Consider the following 18635-nt stretch of genomic DNA (forward strand, 5'->3'; position numbering starts at 1 on the left):
GAAACGATTTAGCGTAAACTCTTCTGATTGTACTACTGTTCTGATGTTCCCTTTTTTTATTTTTTTTTATTGTTGATACATTTTTTTTACAATATTTCATATTTCAATTCAGTAATGTTGGCCTCACTGGGTTGTTTACCCGTGCTGAGGCCCCCATTTTATAATTTAAGAATTTATACATTTAATAAAAAAAAAGAAAAACAACATTAAAATAAAGATAAATTTAAAATAAAAATAAATATTAAAAATTAAAATATAATTATAACACTAAAAGAAAAATATCAAAAGAGAATGTAAATCGGCATTTATAATGATATATGTGTTTGTGCGTGTTGCGTGTTTTATATATTTTTTTGTGTTGCGTGTATATGTTTTGTTCTTTTATGTTATAGAATTTTGGTAATATTGTCTTTTTGTTCTTTAATCCTTTATTTTGTGTTTGAATTTATTTTTATTTTCCTCAATTTTTGTTTCAAGTGGAAGACTGTTGAATGCTTTAATAGCGTGGTATTTATGGTGTCTTTGTCCAAAGGTAGTGTTTACCGTCGGAGTTTTTATGTTTTCTTTGTACGCTTGTCTGACCGGTCTATTTGACTCTTCCCTTTACTATTCCCATTACTATTCCCTTCTGACGGTACTTTTATGGTATAGTAGTGAGTATAATATTAAGTACGTATAGTAGATAAAATTTATCCAGTTACATGAAGTATAAAAAAACTGTAAAACGGTTTAGTAAAAAACTCTTCTGATTGTACTACTGTTTTGATGTTACCTTCTGATGGTACTTGTGTACTGTACGCACTCGTAGGGTTGCTGTGGGGGTAAGAAGGTACTGCTGGTGGATGTTTATTTACGTTTCATTGAACGCCCGTAGGGCTTTTAAAAACATAATACGAGCCGAAAATATACAAACATAATACAGAAATAACATATCAGTAGAAACATATAATCAGTTCAATAAATTCTTCATCATTTTACAAACTTAATACAGAAACATATCAGTTATTTCCACAACTAATTATTTTTGCTTTGATGTGGACGGATAGGTTTTAAATATACTCAAAAGGATTGTGTAAAAATCTGACTAGTGGGGAGTGATACGAAAAGTTAGTGATATGGTTATCACAGTAGAAAAGATGGTGGAGTCAAGAAGGTTTACAGGGTCACGTATATTTATAACACTTTAAATGATAGTTTAAAAAGTAATTCCGTAATTTAAAGAGTATTTAATTATTACAGGTTGTCTCAACTTGTATTGAACATATCTAAGAAACTTCCTTCGTACTTTCTCCAAGCGGTGTAAATTACAAATATAAATAGGAGACCATACAAACTAATTCAAACCAATTTTAATCAATATCTTAAACTTGTGCTCCGTAAAATTATTTTTCACGATTGACATGATGTTAAGGTTGTTAACTGTTATATGTGCCTTACTTTGCAGATTTAAGTATTGGAAACTCTTTGTAAAAAGTAAAAAGTTCTACTTATAATTGTGTTTATTTACGTAACAAGTAATAGGTCTGGATTTAGCTACACTGTTCATTACCCGAGGGTTGGTAGTTCTCTGGTTCGAGAAGCTTGTTCCCTGTCAATCTCATCTCACAAGTAATTGTTATACTCTAGCGACATCTGTCGGAATACAGAGTAAGCTTTATGAGTAGCGCCATCTATCGCTTAAATACTCAACTTTATTACCATTCATCATACCAACGATTTTGTCAGTGTTTGTTAGTTCCTACAAATTTTTTGGGTTTTAATTAGTGGCCTAGTGAATAGGCAATAATAATATAGTATTTATATTTTGAATACATCAAAGTAGAAAATCAAATTTAAAAAGTATACGTTGTAGGATTATAACTGATGACTAATAATATTATAAGTGTATTCAGTACAGAAACTAAAGAAGACGCTCAGGACTTATTACCCCCTTGCATTTCCCCCAAAGTTATCATCCGTTTGGAATAATTGAAGTTATTAAAAGAAGGTATGTACGAAGGTGGTAACCCATACATGTGCAATTGCGTGCCGTGTGCCGTTTTCCATGTGTCGGATGCACGGGATTGAGACGAGCAGCTGTAGCTGCATCCGGCTTCCACGCGGAAAATAGTAATACTAGTAACACTGGCAGCACTAGAACTAGTAGATGTTCAAGTACCCATCCCTATACCCCGCGCCTAGAGATTGCAATCCCGCACAGTGTTCAATCCCGCTGGCTTCGCGCAAGATTTTGTGAATCCCTAGAAATCCACGCGCGGTTGGTAAACAGTTCGGTATATTGCAGGTACCCATATTTTCCAATAAAAAACTTAAGCAAAATCTGTCTTACTTATTCACATACATATCATACGGAATTTAATAATAATGATTATTCACTAAACATGTTACTAAATCATTAAAATATCTCAGTAAATAGTAACAAAAAATAAATTGCCAACATATTATAAGCATTCGTTAAACTTTCATCATGCCGTGACAGTATAAATGAAGATTTGCAAAAGTCCACCAAAAAATCAAATAAAATGCCCAAATGAAAACATGGTAAACGATGCACATTTGACTTGGAAAGGGAAATGGAAATCTTAAGAAACAGCGACTAAAAAAGCTTAGGCTCCACTCTTGTCGGAAATATGGTCATCAAGCAATAAATTGAAGGCCATACTGAGAAATTTTCCTCTTTCTCCGCCACTTTCGAAAGATTTTTACTATTTATTTTGTAAGTAAATTCCCAAATCCCGGAATCCCGCAGTATATGCGCTAAAAAATGTATACTTATGACGTCACAAATATATGAACACTACATAAGACAACATAATTAATTTTACACATATGTAGTAAAGATTGAAAGTGGTAAAAGAAGCATAGTCCATGATGGTGTTCAAATTTACAATCTCTTTTCCGATAGCAACAAAACATAGAATCGAATAAATAATAAATAAAAATAAAATAGCCGTCACGGCACACCTGGCAGATATGAAATATCTTACTGATTTGTGTTGAAGGAAGTGAAAATTACAGTAATCAAAGTCGGTTTTACCCCGCCGGAGCGCCAAAATATGTTTTACATAAAAAAGATAGATCCCGTGGGATTGTGGAATTCCAGTTTGTGGGATTGCGGGATCCCAGTTTGTGGGATTGAAACCGCTACCCACGTATACAGTAACTGTAATTGGGTTCTCCGAGGCCAGTTAAGTGGCAGTAGGAAACGCGACTAAAGAGAGATCGTGCCATTCATATTTAAGTCGAAGGTGCTTAATTGAAACTCGAATTTTGTGACTTTTCTCATGAAAAAGTCTTCCCGGCTGATTAAAAAACAAATTAATGCGAAGCCAGTGAGGCATAATGAGCACTCTGGGATAACTTTGTTACGAAAGCAAATGTTTCCACCTTTCTCCTTTCTCCCGACAATAGTCCTTGCGAATGCAATATCGTTACAATTATTTTTGTTATTATTATTCTCGACTAACCGCGTTTGGAAAACACAAAAAAACTTTTCCATTTTAAAGAGTCGTCTCGGGGTATAAAACGCTGTTTTGTTACAAAGAGAATGAAAGCTATCTCGAGCGAGATTGTTTTTTTTTTTTGCAACTTTTATTGTTACAGAAAGCTGCCAGCTAGGAAGTTTGCATTCTGTTCTTCTACATCCTAGATCAGTGATGATCAACCTTTTCAGCCGGTGGGGAAACAAGATCGTCTCTTACAACATAATTAAATAGATGATAGAAACTGTTAAAAATGTTGATATTTGGGGCCGGTCAAAACGCGGTTCTGCGTCACTAGACACAATTGCACACATTTCATTTCCCAAGTTCACTTTGAAACGTCACAACTTCGTAACACTTATTTTAGTGTGGTTAATAACTCTTTACATAATATTATGATGCATTTGGAACAAAATATGTTGTACTGATTTTTATAAAACCATTGATGCTGTTTCTCATCGTATCTTAATGGAAAAGTTAGAACGTTTAGGGTTTAGGAATTAACGGTTACTTTCTCGAATGGCTTATAAGTTACTTATCAAATAGGAAACTATCTGTAAAACTGACTTCCACATCTTCTTACACTTTTTTGCCGTAAGTGGGGTTCCCCAAGATTACCATCTAGGACCAATTCTATTTCTTATATTTTTTAATGAAATTTCTTTAATTTTCGAAAATAATGTTTTTGCTATTGGCTATCGATCTAAAGATATATAAATCAATCGAAAATTCGTTTGATTGTTTGGCTCTGCAAAGTAACTTAAACAAACTTTGAAACGGTGCATCGTAAACAAAATAAATCATCTAAATGTAGACAAAACCTCCCTGTTATTCGACTACTCAATCGATAATACGAATCTTATGTGAGTTGTGAATTCAACGACCTTGTCGTTAGTTTTAACTCCAAGTAACGATTCTTGAATCATATTACAACTACTACCGTAAAGGATTACAAATGCATGGTTTTATTCTAAGAATCGCTAAAGTCTTTAATAACCTAAAATTATTATTCACATCCCTGGTTAGAAGTCAGGTATAATATAAATTGTTTATTAAGGCTCCGCATTTTAACTCTCATTGCATACAAATCTAAAAACAATTTTCCAAATCCAAAACAAATTTTTACGCTTTATTAATTTGAAAATTATAAATATAAATGAAATCAAATTTGTTAATTTACGAATTAAACTTAATTTATCTCAATTATTGGAATTGATCATATTTTATTGGATAAAATTGTTAATTCAATATTTGACTGCCATTATGCTATAATTTTGCTGTCTTGTCACAAAATATACCTCCAAAACATACTAGATGGAATATGTTATTTCAGAACAATAACATTTCAATGATGTTATGGAGAGAATACATAGACTGGGTAATGTTCATAGATTACGCTGATATTTTCGAATAAATCTTGACATATTCAAAGTCAAATTAGTTCAGCACTTTTTAGTTAATGTAAATTACAGGTAATCTTAATTTACGTATAAGCTTAAGTTTTACAATACCTTTATAATTTTTTATTTTTTTTATTACTTGTATATAAATTTCAAGGATTCTTTAAAGTTGGTATTTGTATTTTACACATATTTTTTAATTCATGTTATTATGCTGTTGTTTTCAAATGTAAAAGCTCAAAGCTCAGAAGTGTTGATAAAAAAATTAAAATAGGAGATGACCTCATTAATTTAATCCTTTAAATTTGGTCGCGGACTGCAGGGGTATAGTATATACCGCTTGATATGATTAAATTTGCAGTCGGTAGTGTTGCTAGCTTTTATGTTTAAAAAAATATATTTTTTTATAAAAAAACCACAAAAGCAAAGCGCCGCAGTCGAAAATTTTACATTTCTAAGGCCAAACCAGTAAAGACTGTAAATTTGTAACATTCTAAAATGCACTTGAAATACCAATCATAGCGCGTACAAAGAAAGCGCCACATGCAAAAAAAAATGCTAGGTTTAAGGTCAAATCAATAAATGTTGTTGATTTTGGTCGCCGCAGGTTGCTTATCACTGTCTTAGATCCTGACAGCGCCTCCTTCTGTCTCCTAGAACACTCCCCACCCCACCTCCACCATCTGCCGATGCTGTGATCTAACATACTAAAGGTACACAAATTGTCTTATGCGGGTTGTAATACGGTTATGATGAAGGTACTAGTTAGTACACGGAAGTAGACACACTACTCTAAATAATACAAGTATACAGGTAGGTAAGATCCTTGTAAGCGACAAAGTAAATCCCGCAACATTTGACAGGCTTATACCAGCTTTCACTCGCGAAGGAGAATTATTAAATAACCAAAATCTTACGTGATTATACTTATCGTATTTGGGGATGCTGTGTGAAGGGTCTTTTTGAAGGCTCTTTTCAAAGGAGGGCGGTCCGTCTAATTGACTTTCCACTGTCAACAAACCGATTGCCATCTCTAATGGACAGAAGCAATGTGGGCATGCTGTGTCTGTTCTACAGGTATTTTATTGGAATCTGCTCTAAGGAGCTAGCAGCATTAATCCCCGCTGCACTGAAACTCTACGTACACGAACGGAATACCCGTTCACAGTTAATATAGGCTTCACGAGAACGGGCCCCTTCGACTAGTTTTTTGTGTAAGACGGCTCGTATGTGGAACGAGCTACTGGCATCTGTTTTTATTCCTTCATATAATCTGGCCTCTTTAAAGCCGGCATTGATAAATCCCTTCCTATGGCCCCTACCTTAACCCCCCTCACAACGCTGCCCAATCGGATGGCGACATAGCTTGCTGCCTTTGCACTGTGCAGTGCAAACAGGGTTAAGTTTGACAGGGGCGCTCTTGTGAAGTGTTAAAATTTAAAATAAAAGAGGACGTTTTCGTCATTTACTAAAAGTTTGTCATGAAACCTTTTAATTCACTCGTTAAGGCCTGCAATCACGTTTTTAACCAGATTCCCAATAATTTTCTAAGCGATTCCTAGTAAATTTTCAATAGTCATTTTTTTTCTGTGTGCGAAGGAAAAAAGGTATGTAGGGGTAAGTAGGAATATTAAGTTCGGTGTACATTACAGATGGGAAGGACGTATGAATCCATCCCTCCCACTGTGGTGCAAGGCGAGGGGTACAGGAAGTCAGGCTGTAGAGGTCAAAGGGTGTCCCCCAACGGCCTCAAGACTTGAACAAACCTCAACCCTTGAACCCGGGCACCTCTGTTAATTTGATTTTTAAAACAATTAATTAATGGAAGTTGCGAATTGTAATCTTAATTAACTTTCTTTAAAATACAAAACAGTATTATTAGTTCGGTAAATACGAATTACGTTTAATATAATCATCGCCCGATTATTTCATGTAATTACACTTTAACTTCACGCTTAAAGGGAATTTAAAATCAAATGTTAATATTAACTACAAATTTAAAGCCTAATCGGGAAAGCTTCAGCAGTTACATAATTGCTTCTTGTCAATAGCAAATAACTGGATTATTTTATATTACCAATTATCACCAAAATTGAATTCATCAGTTGTCTAATTACGTTTTACCGAAAGAGTAGTTTGATGATGTTTTTTGAAATGTTATTAAAAATTGTTGAAATGTTATTTAAAAATATGTATATACATAAACAGGGTGTTGAGGGATGTACTTGACTTTCTTTATATTATCTGGATTTAAAAAAATTATGAAATTTTGGTCTCTAGTGACTTTTTTAGTGAGCATCCTAGTCGAATGAGATTAGATCCGCAATTAATCTTTAAAACTGTGATGCTGATTGGGAGAAAGATAGTGTTTCTACTATCTTAGTACGAGATCACCCATGGTAGGTGGGAAAACACTGTCTTCTTCTTCAGTTTTATTTTTATACAATACAAACACAAATATTACTTTTTTAATGTTACCATGCCGACTGCAACGCTACTGATATCGGACAGACGAGAAGGACTTTCTCATATAGATTCAAAGAACATATAAGATGTTATAATAATAAAAGCACTTTTTCAAAATTCGCAGAACATCTTTTAGTGAATAATCACGTCCCGCTTGACAACAATGAACAACTTAAACCCTTACATACAGAATGAAAGGGCCTTAGATTAAATTTATTTGAACAATTAGAAATCAATAAAAGAACCAATGACCCTAATATTACATTCATTAATAAAGTAAGGAAAATTATTTATTCCCCGCTTCTAAGTATATTGACAAAACCTAAAAATATAACACATTTATATAAATTAATAGTAACCACATCATTATTAAACAATTAAATTAAACTTCAAAATACCCCCATAGAATATGAAATCTGTTGTCACAATTATTTTATTAGTAAATCGGTTTAACCGGTAGTAAATTATTTTTAATTGTGAGGGGGTAAAATAGAATCATATAAATAGTCGTCTAAACGTAGTTAAAACCACAGTTTAAAAATGGCATTGAAAGCCGAAACAGCTGTAACAATAACAAAAACCAAAAAAATACTTGCAGAACTTAACAATTTATTATATTTTTAAATTTGATTTTAATTCAATTGGAAAAAAATTATCTAGTGTTTAAGTTATTTAAAATGGGTATTGTAGCATTCATTCTGGAATGAATAAAGAAAGTATTACAATTTCTAAATCATATTATTAAATAAAGTGTCTTTGAATACTATAGACATCCTTTTATTCATCTAATAAACTTAATATCTAATACATTTTAAATACTAGCGGAGAGCAGTGTAAAATCACATTTAAAAAAATAATACAAAATTTAAAAAGTAAATAAATATTTACAGACCTCAAATATTTCTATAGTAAAAATATTATATTAGAGATAGGTAAATAGACAATTTGTCTGAATTTTTAAGTTCCATTGAATATGACAATTTAAATATTTGAGTACCAATTGCTTGAATTCTTCACATAATCAGTTCCAATTTTGAAAATGATTCTAACATTCTATTCTAAACAGATTCGAGTTAATTGAACCAGGTTACAATCACAGACACAAAACGGAATTTTTTTATTTATGATAATTATTTTACGGGATATCCAAAAAAACTTCTTATTGTATAATATGATTGGCTATTAATACCCTTACTAATAGACGTGTTTAAAATTTTATTCAAAAAAATACAGATAATCGTTGGTTTATTAGTTGTGTAAAATTAGAACACGTTTATTAGAAGGGCCCATGTTTAAAGACACGTTGCGTAAAAACAGAAACATTTTTTTAAATTGGGTGGGTACCGTATTTATTTGAGATGTTTCCGTAAACATTAAAAATTCACAAAACGTCTTTAACTTGATATACCTACCGTGTTTATATTTTTATACCGTACCCGTAGTCTGGCAACTAAACTTTATAAGGCTGAATGGTTCTGAAAGTTATTTAATTTAAAGTTTCTAACTTTTAATTTTATTGAAGCAATATCAACTTATCCATTGCCTTTCCATATTTTAGAGAATTGTTTGTAGAGAATCGAATATTAAATATTGGAGAAGAAAAAAGTCGTCACTGGAAAACAGAACAGTCGGAAAAGGTTCAATGACAAGATTATTCTGTACATTTATATAATGTTTTTGTAATTTGAAAGGATCGTAGTTTGAACCGCTGAAAGTGTGGAGAATGGATCCTTAGAGAATGAAGGCGAAAGAGTCGATACCAGATGTTACCGGTTAATGATCGTTTTGTATTTAAATTTTATGATCTTTCACCAAAGTGGAAAATCACTAACCAGAAACAAAATTTAAATCTTCCCTCATTTGAGTTAGGTTAAATTATATCTAAATATTGGAGGTCTTCGGAAGATACCCAAAGCTTAGCTGGCTGATTTAAATTATTCTTAGTGTTTCGAACATCATTAAAAGAACAGCATTGTCATCATCATCAAATACAACAAAATGCCATCATATTTACCGCTGGAACACTATGTAAAACCTTCCATAAAAAAACATAATGTTTAAAAATATGTCCTGCCCCTTAGATACGGGTAAAAAACCAGGGCTTAATTTTACAGTTTTTTCTTGTGCAGGCCTACTGGTACCGTACACTAAGAATGGGTTGTTTCAGAGAATTTAAAGAAAGAGAATCAAACTTAATTTTCAAGTTCTGTTCTTATTTCAATTCTGTCTAATAACTGGCCTATAATGATATAATAACAGAATTTGAATAAAATATTATATCCAATTATGTTCTAAATCCTGTATCTAAATTTCGCTAATAAACAATTAGTTAATGTTAATTAAGTGTTAATCTCAAGTGACCTACCAGGTAAGTATTGTACTGTATATTATCTCCATATATAGTTAGTAATAACATAGTAGAAATGTATTATATACTTGAACAGCGCCCTTGAGGTGATATTGCACAAAAACGGCGCTATAAAAATCGTCCAAATTTTATTATTATTAAAACTTTCACACAACCCAAATGAACGTTGAAATTTGAGGAATTGTTCAAATTTCATGGTGGTCAAATAATAATCCGATTTGTATAACACGATAATCGACCTTGTTTGATTGTAGGTACTACATATTTTTGTTATTGTAAATAATAATACATCACCTGTTTTATTAAATTTCATTTTGTATGTTATGAAGAATTGTTTTGCTAGTGTAAGATATTAAAGTCACTAAGAAATCGGTATTAAAACCAATTGATATTTTTTTTTGCAAATATTATTCAAACAATAAACGTTTTATTTTCATCCTTTTGTGTTACAAGTAGAGATAACAATATTCTCAGTTTTTGTGTCATTTTTAAAATCGGTACTGATTGTTCAGACAAGCGATATAGTAAACACCTAACTAGAATAATTTTTTCATCAATAATTCTATGTATGAAAACTGTATTTCTTTTGTTTGAATTTTTGAGATATTTCGTGTAGAATACTAATTTCAGTTATATAAATTATTCACGTTCAATGACCGCAAATTTGCTTTGAATCTAACTGTCAATTTCAAAATGGGAATTGATTGATCAGAGCGATATAGAAATAACCCAACTAAAATCATTTACCTAAAATTTCATTTGTTTAAATTTTTGACAGTTTTAGTGATTCTCGATTGATAAAGTGAGTATCTACCTATTAATATAACATTGAACAGAAAATTATTTTTGATTGTGTTGATTTTTGATTTTCCACCGGTTTGCGCTCGTAGATATACATAGGGTCTTAAATTTTACACAACTGATAAACAATTATTAATTTAGCTAAGTGGTTAACAGTTGTGAAAAATTTTAAACACGTTTATTAGTAAGGAGTTAAACGTTTATAAAAATAACTGAACTTCTGTAGCAGTGATTTATAAGCACGTGCTGAAAGCTTGAATACTGAAAGTTTGGTTAGATTTAATTAAAGAGGAAACAAAGCTGCTCACAGTGTACAAGTAATATAATATTTAATAGGCGTTGACACCTCTGCAAGCTACACTGTACCTTATATTACATAGCTTGGTACGCATGACACGGTTCATTCCATACATTTAATTACAGGGTATCCCTGTCTTTACGCAATTTATTTTTTTACAGTAGACACATTAAATAATTTATTGGGTCATAAATTCGCATTTTTCATCCAACATGAGCTTTATTGGCTTTTACTGCGAGCCGTTTCCTATACCTCTCCTACACCAAGTAAATATGATATTCACCCACGCACAAACAGACATTAGATGACCTGGGACCGACTTTTCATTAGATGATCCTCTTTGGGGGCAGCAGGTGTACATTTTTTTCATAAAAATATAATTTATTATATACCATTTAATCATTTTGATTTACTATTTATTAAATAATCATTTTGATGGGTTTAAATTTTAAATTACAAACGACCGATTTACGTAGGAACACAAATTTGAATATAAAAATAAAATTTGAATGCTCTTTATATTTATCGTTAATTTCATTATATTTGTATGGTTAAACAAACTTTTCTAAAATTGAATTCCTTTATAGCCTAGAGTGTCTACATGACGGTAGAAGTAAAAAAAGAAAAATGAGTTCTTTCGAAATTCCAATGTTTATTTTCCCATAAAAAAGAGACATTTTTTTTACCATAAAATATTGAAATTTTGAAAAAGTTATTATACTTTTTTTACTTCTAAAATCAAGTAAAACCACCCCCGTTGGTGCGCTTTACCCCCGGACACCCTGTTTTTTATAATTTAACAAAGTAGCACATATTATCCGTACTATACATAACATTTATTTTTTAGAAGAACATTCAAAAAGTTCAACTTTTCAGTTCATATCGCATATGGCATCCCCTATGACTAGAGACACCCATTCATAGCATTTACGATATTTTCGCGAATCAAAGCGATAAATGTTGTTTTTAGCGATAGTAAAAAAGATTTTTTAGTCGCTATAATCATGTATTGACAGATCGTAGAACGAACATGACACACTCTACTATAGAAACATGTGCCATGTTGAGTTTCAATCAATAATACAATAAACATGTTTCAAGTGATTTTGCTAATTTAACTGTTTTCCCCCTCTTGCCGACTCCCATTCCTTGACGTTATCCTATTTAGCTATAAACGCTATGGAAACGCGAAATTAAAGCTATTTTTCAATAATTAATGCTACATTTCTTAAATATTAAAGCTATGAATGGGTGCCTCTACCTATAACTCTAAAAGCCATAAATCCCCTCCCCTGATCTGTATCGTAGAGCTTTTATATATTTTAGAGGGTTTTTTTTCATTTTATTTTCATTATACATATATTTTTTTCTTGTTTTATTTTTTTATTTTGAATATATGTGTGTGTTTTATTTATTTATATATGAAGTATTATCCTTATAGAGGGTGTTAAGGGACTTGACTTATTTCACCAGTGATTCTCGACATTATTTGGAGTAAAATATGTAAATTAAATTTTGGTCTCCGGTAACATTTATGGCTTTTTTTCAAATAAAAACATATAATACATTCATAACTTATAATAATTTCAGGAATCGCTGGTTAAAATAAGTCAAGAAGCTCCTTTGAAGCTCTGTATAGTTCGATTTAACGTTATCTTTGTAATTATTTAGGAGTAATTATAATTAGTTTTAATATGTGTTTCTTGGAAACCCGATGAATAGGTTTTTTGTTACAATACTTGCTGACATGTACCCGACGATGCTCGGGGATTTATAAACGGTTTAGGGTAAAGTTTTGAGGTTGTGAGGCATGTTTATGAGGTATACAATTCCGTGGTATATTATTTTGATGTATCTCATAAGGTTTAGCCAGCCTTAGCAATGCCTTTCCCCTGAATTAACTTCGTTGATAAACTACCATGTTCCCTGTAGACAAACTAGACTCAAGTCACCTTATTATTGCAACAATACTGGAACTAACGCAGAACAAAATTCAATAATCCATCGCTTGCACAGATTAGGCAATGAATATTCCAACATCGATCACGCTGATTGTCTATTATCATATAAAAGATGCATTAAACAAAAATTGTCGAATAATACCATACCATCATAATGTTTATGTACTTCAGATTAAAAACTACTAGTACTCGATAGGTAGAAGCTGATATCAGTGCATTATATATTATCATAGTCATAATAGGTACTATGTAAAACTTTATCGGACTGTCAAGCAGTGTCGCACATTATTATTATACACGCGATTCTCCCATTTATTACTTTTGTTTCCTTTTTATATTATAATAGTATATATTTTATTCTTTTCATTTTCTAATAGTTTATAACTTTCTAAAAATTTTTATTTTATTTTTTACAAACTCTTATTGCCTTTCAGACATTTTATAAGCACTTCATTCTTGCTTATACTACTTTATTGTAGATTATTACATATAATGTCTTACTTTGACTTAATACTATACTACAGATTGCTACTTATATTTTATTTATGTCTCTTTTTTTCATACTTTTAACCTTACTACTATTTACTGATTATACCGTTATACTTACATTTATATTGTTGCATTCCTTATGTTGCTGTACTATTCTCTGTAATTTAGTATGTGAATGGCACATGTTGTGCCGTATATAAATAAATAAATAAATAAATAAATAATTGTTTATTCCAGAATATATATATGTATATGTATATATGTATATGTGAAAATAAATAAATAAATAAATAAAGTAAGCGTACTTGATCATAAAATATCAACTTTTTTCTAATTTCTATAAATATACATGTATTATATATATATATATACCTTTCGGAGGCAAATTTCTACATGATAGTGAAAACAATATCAAAATCCGTTGCGTATCTTAGAAGAACTAAGCGCACAAACAGACAGACGCGAATAGCGACTTTGTTTTATACTACAGGGTTTTCCAATAAGAGGTGTTAATTTGATATTCAATCGTAAAAGATCAATAGTTTCGTTGCTTGTGTGGCAAGTAGCGCCATCTTATCTTAATACCATCCAATTCCGGCCATAAAAAATCATTAATCATCTCTCGATAGCGCAATCCATTCACCGTAACTGTTGCTCCAGCCTCATTTAACCTCGAAAAAGTACTCCGCCGGACCATAAACTGCACCAAACAGTCACACGTTGAGGATAGAAAGGCTTTTTAACAATAACTTTTGGGTTTTCCGAGCCCCAGATGCGACAATTTTGCTTGTTGACGAAGCCACCGAGGTGGAAATGGGCCTCATCACTCAAGATGATTTGCATTTGATTCACTCAAGTGAATTTTAATGCGTTGTTGAAGCGTGTATCGTTCCATTTTTATTAATGACGTAGTTTCTACTTGTCAAATGTCAAAAAATGACAACTTCAAAAGTAACATCTACCGAAATAGCTGGCATAATAACATCTCTTATTGGAAAACCCTGTATTTAAAGATTTTCTGTTTTCAATTTCACATATTGTTTATGCATTTTTTTTAATTTACATTTTCGAATTTATTGTGAAAAAAAAATTTCTATCGGAAACCCCACTGATTGATGCAAGTACATAAAGATTCAAAATGTGTACTTTAAAAAAATATATGGGCAACTTCCGTCAGTAGCTTTCTTCCCAGTAAAATAATAATTGATGCTGTTAATGTTCTGAACAAACTGGGTCAACATTGAATAGCTAACGAACCATTTAAAAGAGAATAATATTTGATGAAGAATTATGTTTTAAGATATTTTAGAGGGATGTTTTCCGAAAGCGTTTTCCATTGAAATATTTAAACACTAACTAACTAAACCCGAATAATTAATGCTATCTTTCAATGATGCTTTTCAACATAATATCCTAGTTTATAACAAAAATAATCTAATCTACTCGTATATAAGACGATATTATATGAAGTCATTTAACAACTAAAGCCCCTGACATGGTCTAGTATAAGAACTGGGTATCGATTCTCCAATCCCGGCCGCTCGCAATCGCAAAATTTTATTAATACTAGGGCAGACCCGTAAAAAATCATTGGTTTGTATGAATACTTGACACTCGGTAGTATTTTGAAAAAGAGAATTTTTTTTTTAAATCTGTAAAAATATTAAATATTATGTATGACAATTCATAGTAAATATTCTAGAGTACATTGAGCCAGAGTTTCAGACAGAGTCACAACCGATATTGGTAATTTTAATAATATTCTTGATACTGGTAAACCAAGCATGCTAGTTATCTTGCTTGACTTTTTATACGAACATCACAGGTTATGCAAGAAATATGGAATACATACAAGAGAACCTGAGGAAATAATTTCCCTAAGGGCCTATACCATCTTTGGGGACGCTGTGTGGAGGGACTTTTTAAGGAAACGTTGGAGAGGATGTTCTGGGAAGGAAAAGGGTAGGAGGCGTGGTAGGAAATTGGAGGTCAGTGTGTCTAGGAGTGACGAACACATGAATCCATCCTTTTCACTGCAGTGCAAGGAGAAGTGTATTCGAGAGAGTTCTGCTGGAGAGGTCAAAAGGTCTCCCTTAAACAGTCTCCCCCAATCCGGCCCGCCACGCAGAAGGAAGGCAGACGTATCTAAATTCACCTCCAAAACTAAGGCAAACCTCACCGAAATGAATCCAGGTACTCCTATGGCAGAGGTATTCGTTATCCAATAAATGGTTCCCAGTGATGTGTAAATTTATGTGCAATTATTAATAATATGCGTGACAAATGAAATCAACGGAATCAAAAGGTGGGAATATTAGTTTTATTCTGAACTGAAAGGAATACTCCTCGTTAGATAAATGCGGGTGAGGAATCACATAAAATAACGTCACCATCTGAAATTGTGATTTAGTTCCGAGTATTGTAACATTACTTTCAGGTATTCGCCATTTAGACTTTCCGATGATAAGAATGAAACGTCTCACAGTAACAGTTTGAAGCTCCCATCAAGATAGAAAAACGACACATCTGGCTGTCGATTGAATGTTCTCGGGACAAAGAAACGTAAAAAAAATATTTTCCTAGAAATATGTTTGGAGCCAAACTAGTTTCATTTTTAGCGAAAATCGACTTTCGTATCACATCGACTCATCTCGATATAAATGTAATTTATTGATAAAAAACTTAAAGTTCCCACTCAGTAAAGAAATGCGTTTTTTTTACTATATTAATGTATTCGTATAAACATACCTAGAGAGTCACCATAAAATAAGAGGAATGTTTGTAAATGCCCGGTCAGTTATTTTAAAGCTACCCGCATTCTGGACAACGAACCTCAAAGATAAAGAGACAATAAAGGGTCAGTGTTTAGTGTAACAAATCTTCGACATATTTCATCTCTCCAAACCGAGGCTTCTACCGTGAACTGTAAAATGATGTCGTTACCCCATTCCAGACGAATAGGCACAATTGTATCTTTTGCGATTAAAAATTGTCGTAACTTTTTTTTTGTCCTGAAAATTTGGGACATTCATAAATTTAATTAAAAAAAAAACTAACCTTCATCCGTTCCCAAGTTAGGGGGTCGAGTTGTTTTCACACACTTAACAGGTGGCATAGGTACAATTGCGCCTTCATATATTTTGGAAGTAAATTATGCAATATGATACTAACTGTTCATCGCAGGTTACATATAAACCTTATAACAATACGTTGTTCACTTGTATCAAAGGACATAATACCACTGAGATACACTGAGATTCTTCATACAAAATATATGAAGGCACAATTGTGCCTGTGCCGCCGGCAAATGTTGTAAAATTATGCCCCTGGCGAGTGTTAAAAAATTCGTACAAATGTTTTGATAATTCAGATGCTGGTCCGGTAGAGAAAAGAGTACGATAAAATAAATTATTTAGTCTTTCATTTTTGGGGATGTTATGACCACCAATCAAAGTACATCATTGTATTAATCTTCAATTGAAGATGTTAATGAAATGTGTTTCATATTTGTGTGTTACTCTGCAAGTCACAAGGGATGTGTGGTTAACTACGAAATTATTTAAATTAAACAAATTAGATAAAAACCAGATTTTATATTTCTTTAATAACAAGGTTTACGTTTTGATAAGCCAAACTCACAAACAACCCCAAGCCGCCAAGCTTAGGAACGGCTAATTAAGCCCCAGCATACTTAATTTGTACGGATTTATAACAAGTTACTTTTTAATTTTTAAGTTCTAAATAAAGATATATTATTTTTATGTGTTAATTAACGCCCCTTTTCGGGTCTTTACATGTAAGAAATATACATCATTTATTGTACATAAATGAATTGCTTCATTAAAAACATTTTATATTTGTGTAAACGTAGACTTGGTATATTTGTTTCCCTTCATTAGTATTCTGGGCAAAGAGGAATACATATTATGGTAGTTAGTCCCAGAATTTCTGCGCTGAAATAAATCCTGACTTCTAGTATTACGTTGTGGAATCCGGAAGCTTATCAATTCTAGCAATACCGGACTATCAACTAAATTTTTGTATAGAAATACGTAGTCAGTAAAAATTCTTCATTCTGACAATTCGGGCATATTCAAATAATTTAACAGATTGTTGTAATTCAACATAATTGCTGAAATACCCATTTTAAACATTATAAAACGTAAGAATTTGTTTTGTATTCTTTCAACAGCTTGTACTTGTATATTATAATGTGGGTTCCAGACAGGAGAATTGTACTTAAGTTGAAGATAATATCTATACATTTGTTTTGTATTCTTTCAACAGCTTGTACTTGTATATTATAATGTGGGTTCCAGACAGGAAAATTGTACTTAAGTTGAAGATAATATCTATACATTTGTTTTGTATTCTTTCAACAGCTTGTACTTGTATATTATAATGTGGGTTCCAGACAGGAGAATTGTACTTAAGTTGAAGATAATATCTATACATTTGTTTTGTATTCTTTCAACAGCTTGTACTTGTATATTATAATGTGGGTTCCAGACAGGAAAATTGTACTTAAGTTGAAGATAATATCTATACATTTGTTTTGTATTCTTTCAACAGCTTGTACTTGTATATTATAATGTGGGTTCCAGACAGGAGAATTGTACTTAAGTTGAAGATAATATCTATAAATTTATTTTGTATTCTTTCAACAGCTTGTACTTGTATATTATAATGTGGGTTGCAGACAGGAGAATTGTACTTAAGTTGAAGATAATATCTTTACATTTATTTTGTATTCTTTCAACAGCTTGTACTTGTATATTATAATGTGGGTTCCAGACAGGAGAATTGTACTTAAGTTGAAGATAATATCTATAAATTTATTTTGTATTCTTTCAACAGCTTGTACTTGTATATTATAATGTGGGTTCCAGACAGGAAAATTGTACTTAAGTTGAAGATAATATCTATACATTTGTTTTGTATTCTTTCAACAGCTTGTACTTGTATATTATAATGTGGGTTCCAGACAGGAGAATTGTACTTAAGTTGAAGATAATATCTATAAATTTATTTTGTATTCTTTCAACAGCTTGTACTTGTATATTATAATGTGGGTTGCAGACAGGAGAATTGTACTTAAGTTGAAGATAATATCTTTACATTTATTTTGTATTCTTTCAACAGCTTGTACTTGTATATTATAATGTGGGTTCCAGGCAGGAGAATTGTACTTAAGTTGAAGATAATATCTGACGGCCGACATAGTCCTGTGGTAACGCATTGGACTGCCATTCCGAAGGTCGCGGGTTCGAACCCGGCGTGCGCAAATAAATTTTATTTGATTGATTTGTGTTATTTCACAATTAATTAATTAAAATAATATATAGTATATTTGCGGCACGTTCCAGAGTG

General features: G+C 31.8%; 1 protein-coding gene across 2 annotated transcripts in view; it reads left to right on the forward strand.

Annotated features, from left to right (window-relative positions):
* Positions 1-18635, forward strand: part of LOC149411883 (uncharacterized) — a 162591-nt gene that overhangs the window by 54170 nt on the left and 89786 nt on the right. The gene's annotated exons all lie outside the window — the stretch shown is intronic.

This window comes from Hesperophylax consimilis, chromosome 24, assembly GCF_061612785.1.
Source record: "Hesperophylax consimilis isolate HC1 chromosome 24, BYU_Hcon_1.0, whole genome shotgun sequence".
In the NCBI taxonomy this organism is placed as follows: domain Eukaryota; kingdom Metazoa; phylum Arthropoda; class Insecta; order Trichoptera; family Limnephilidae; genus Hesperophylax; species Hesperophylax consimilis.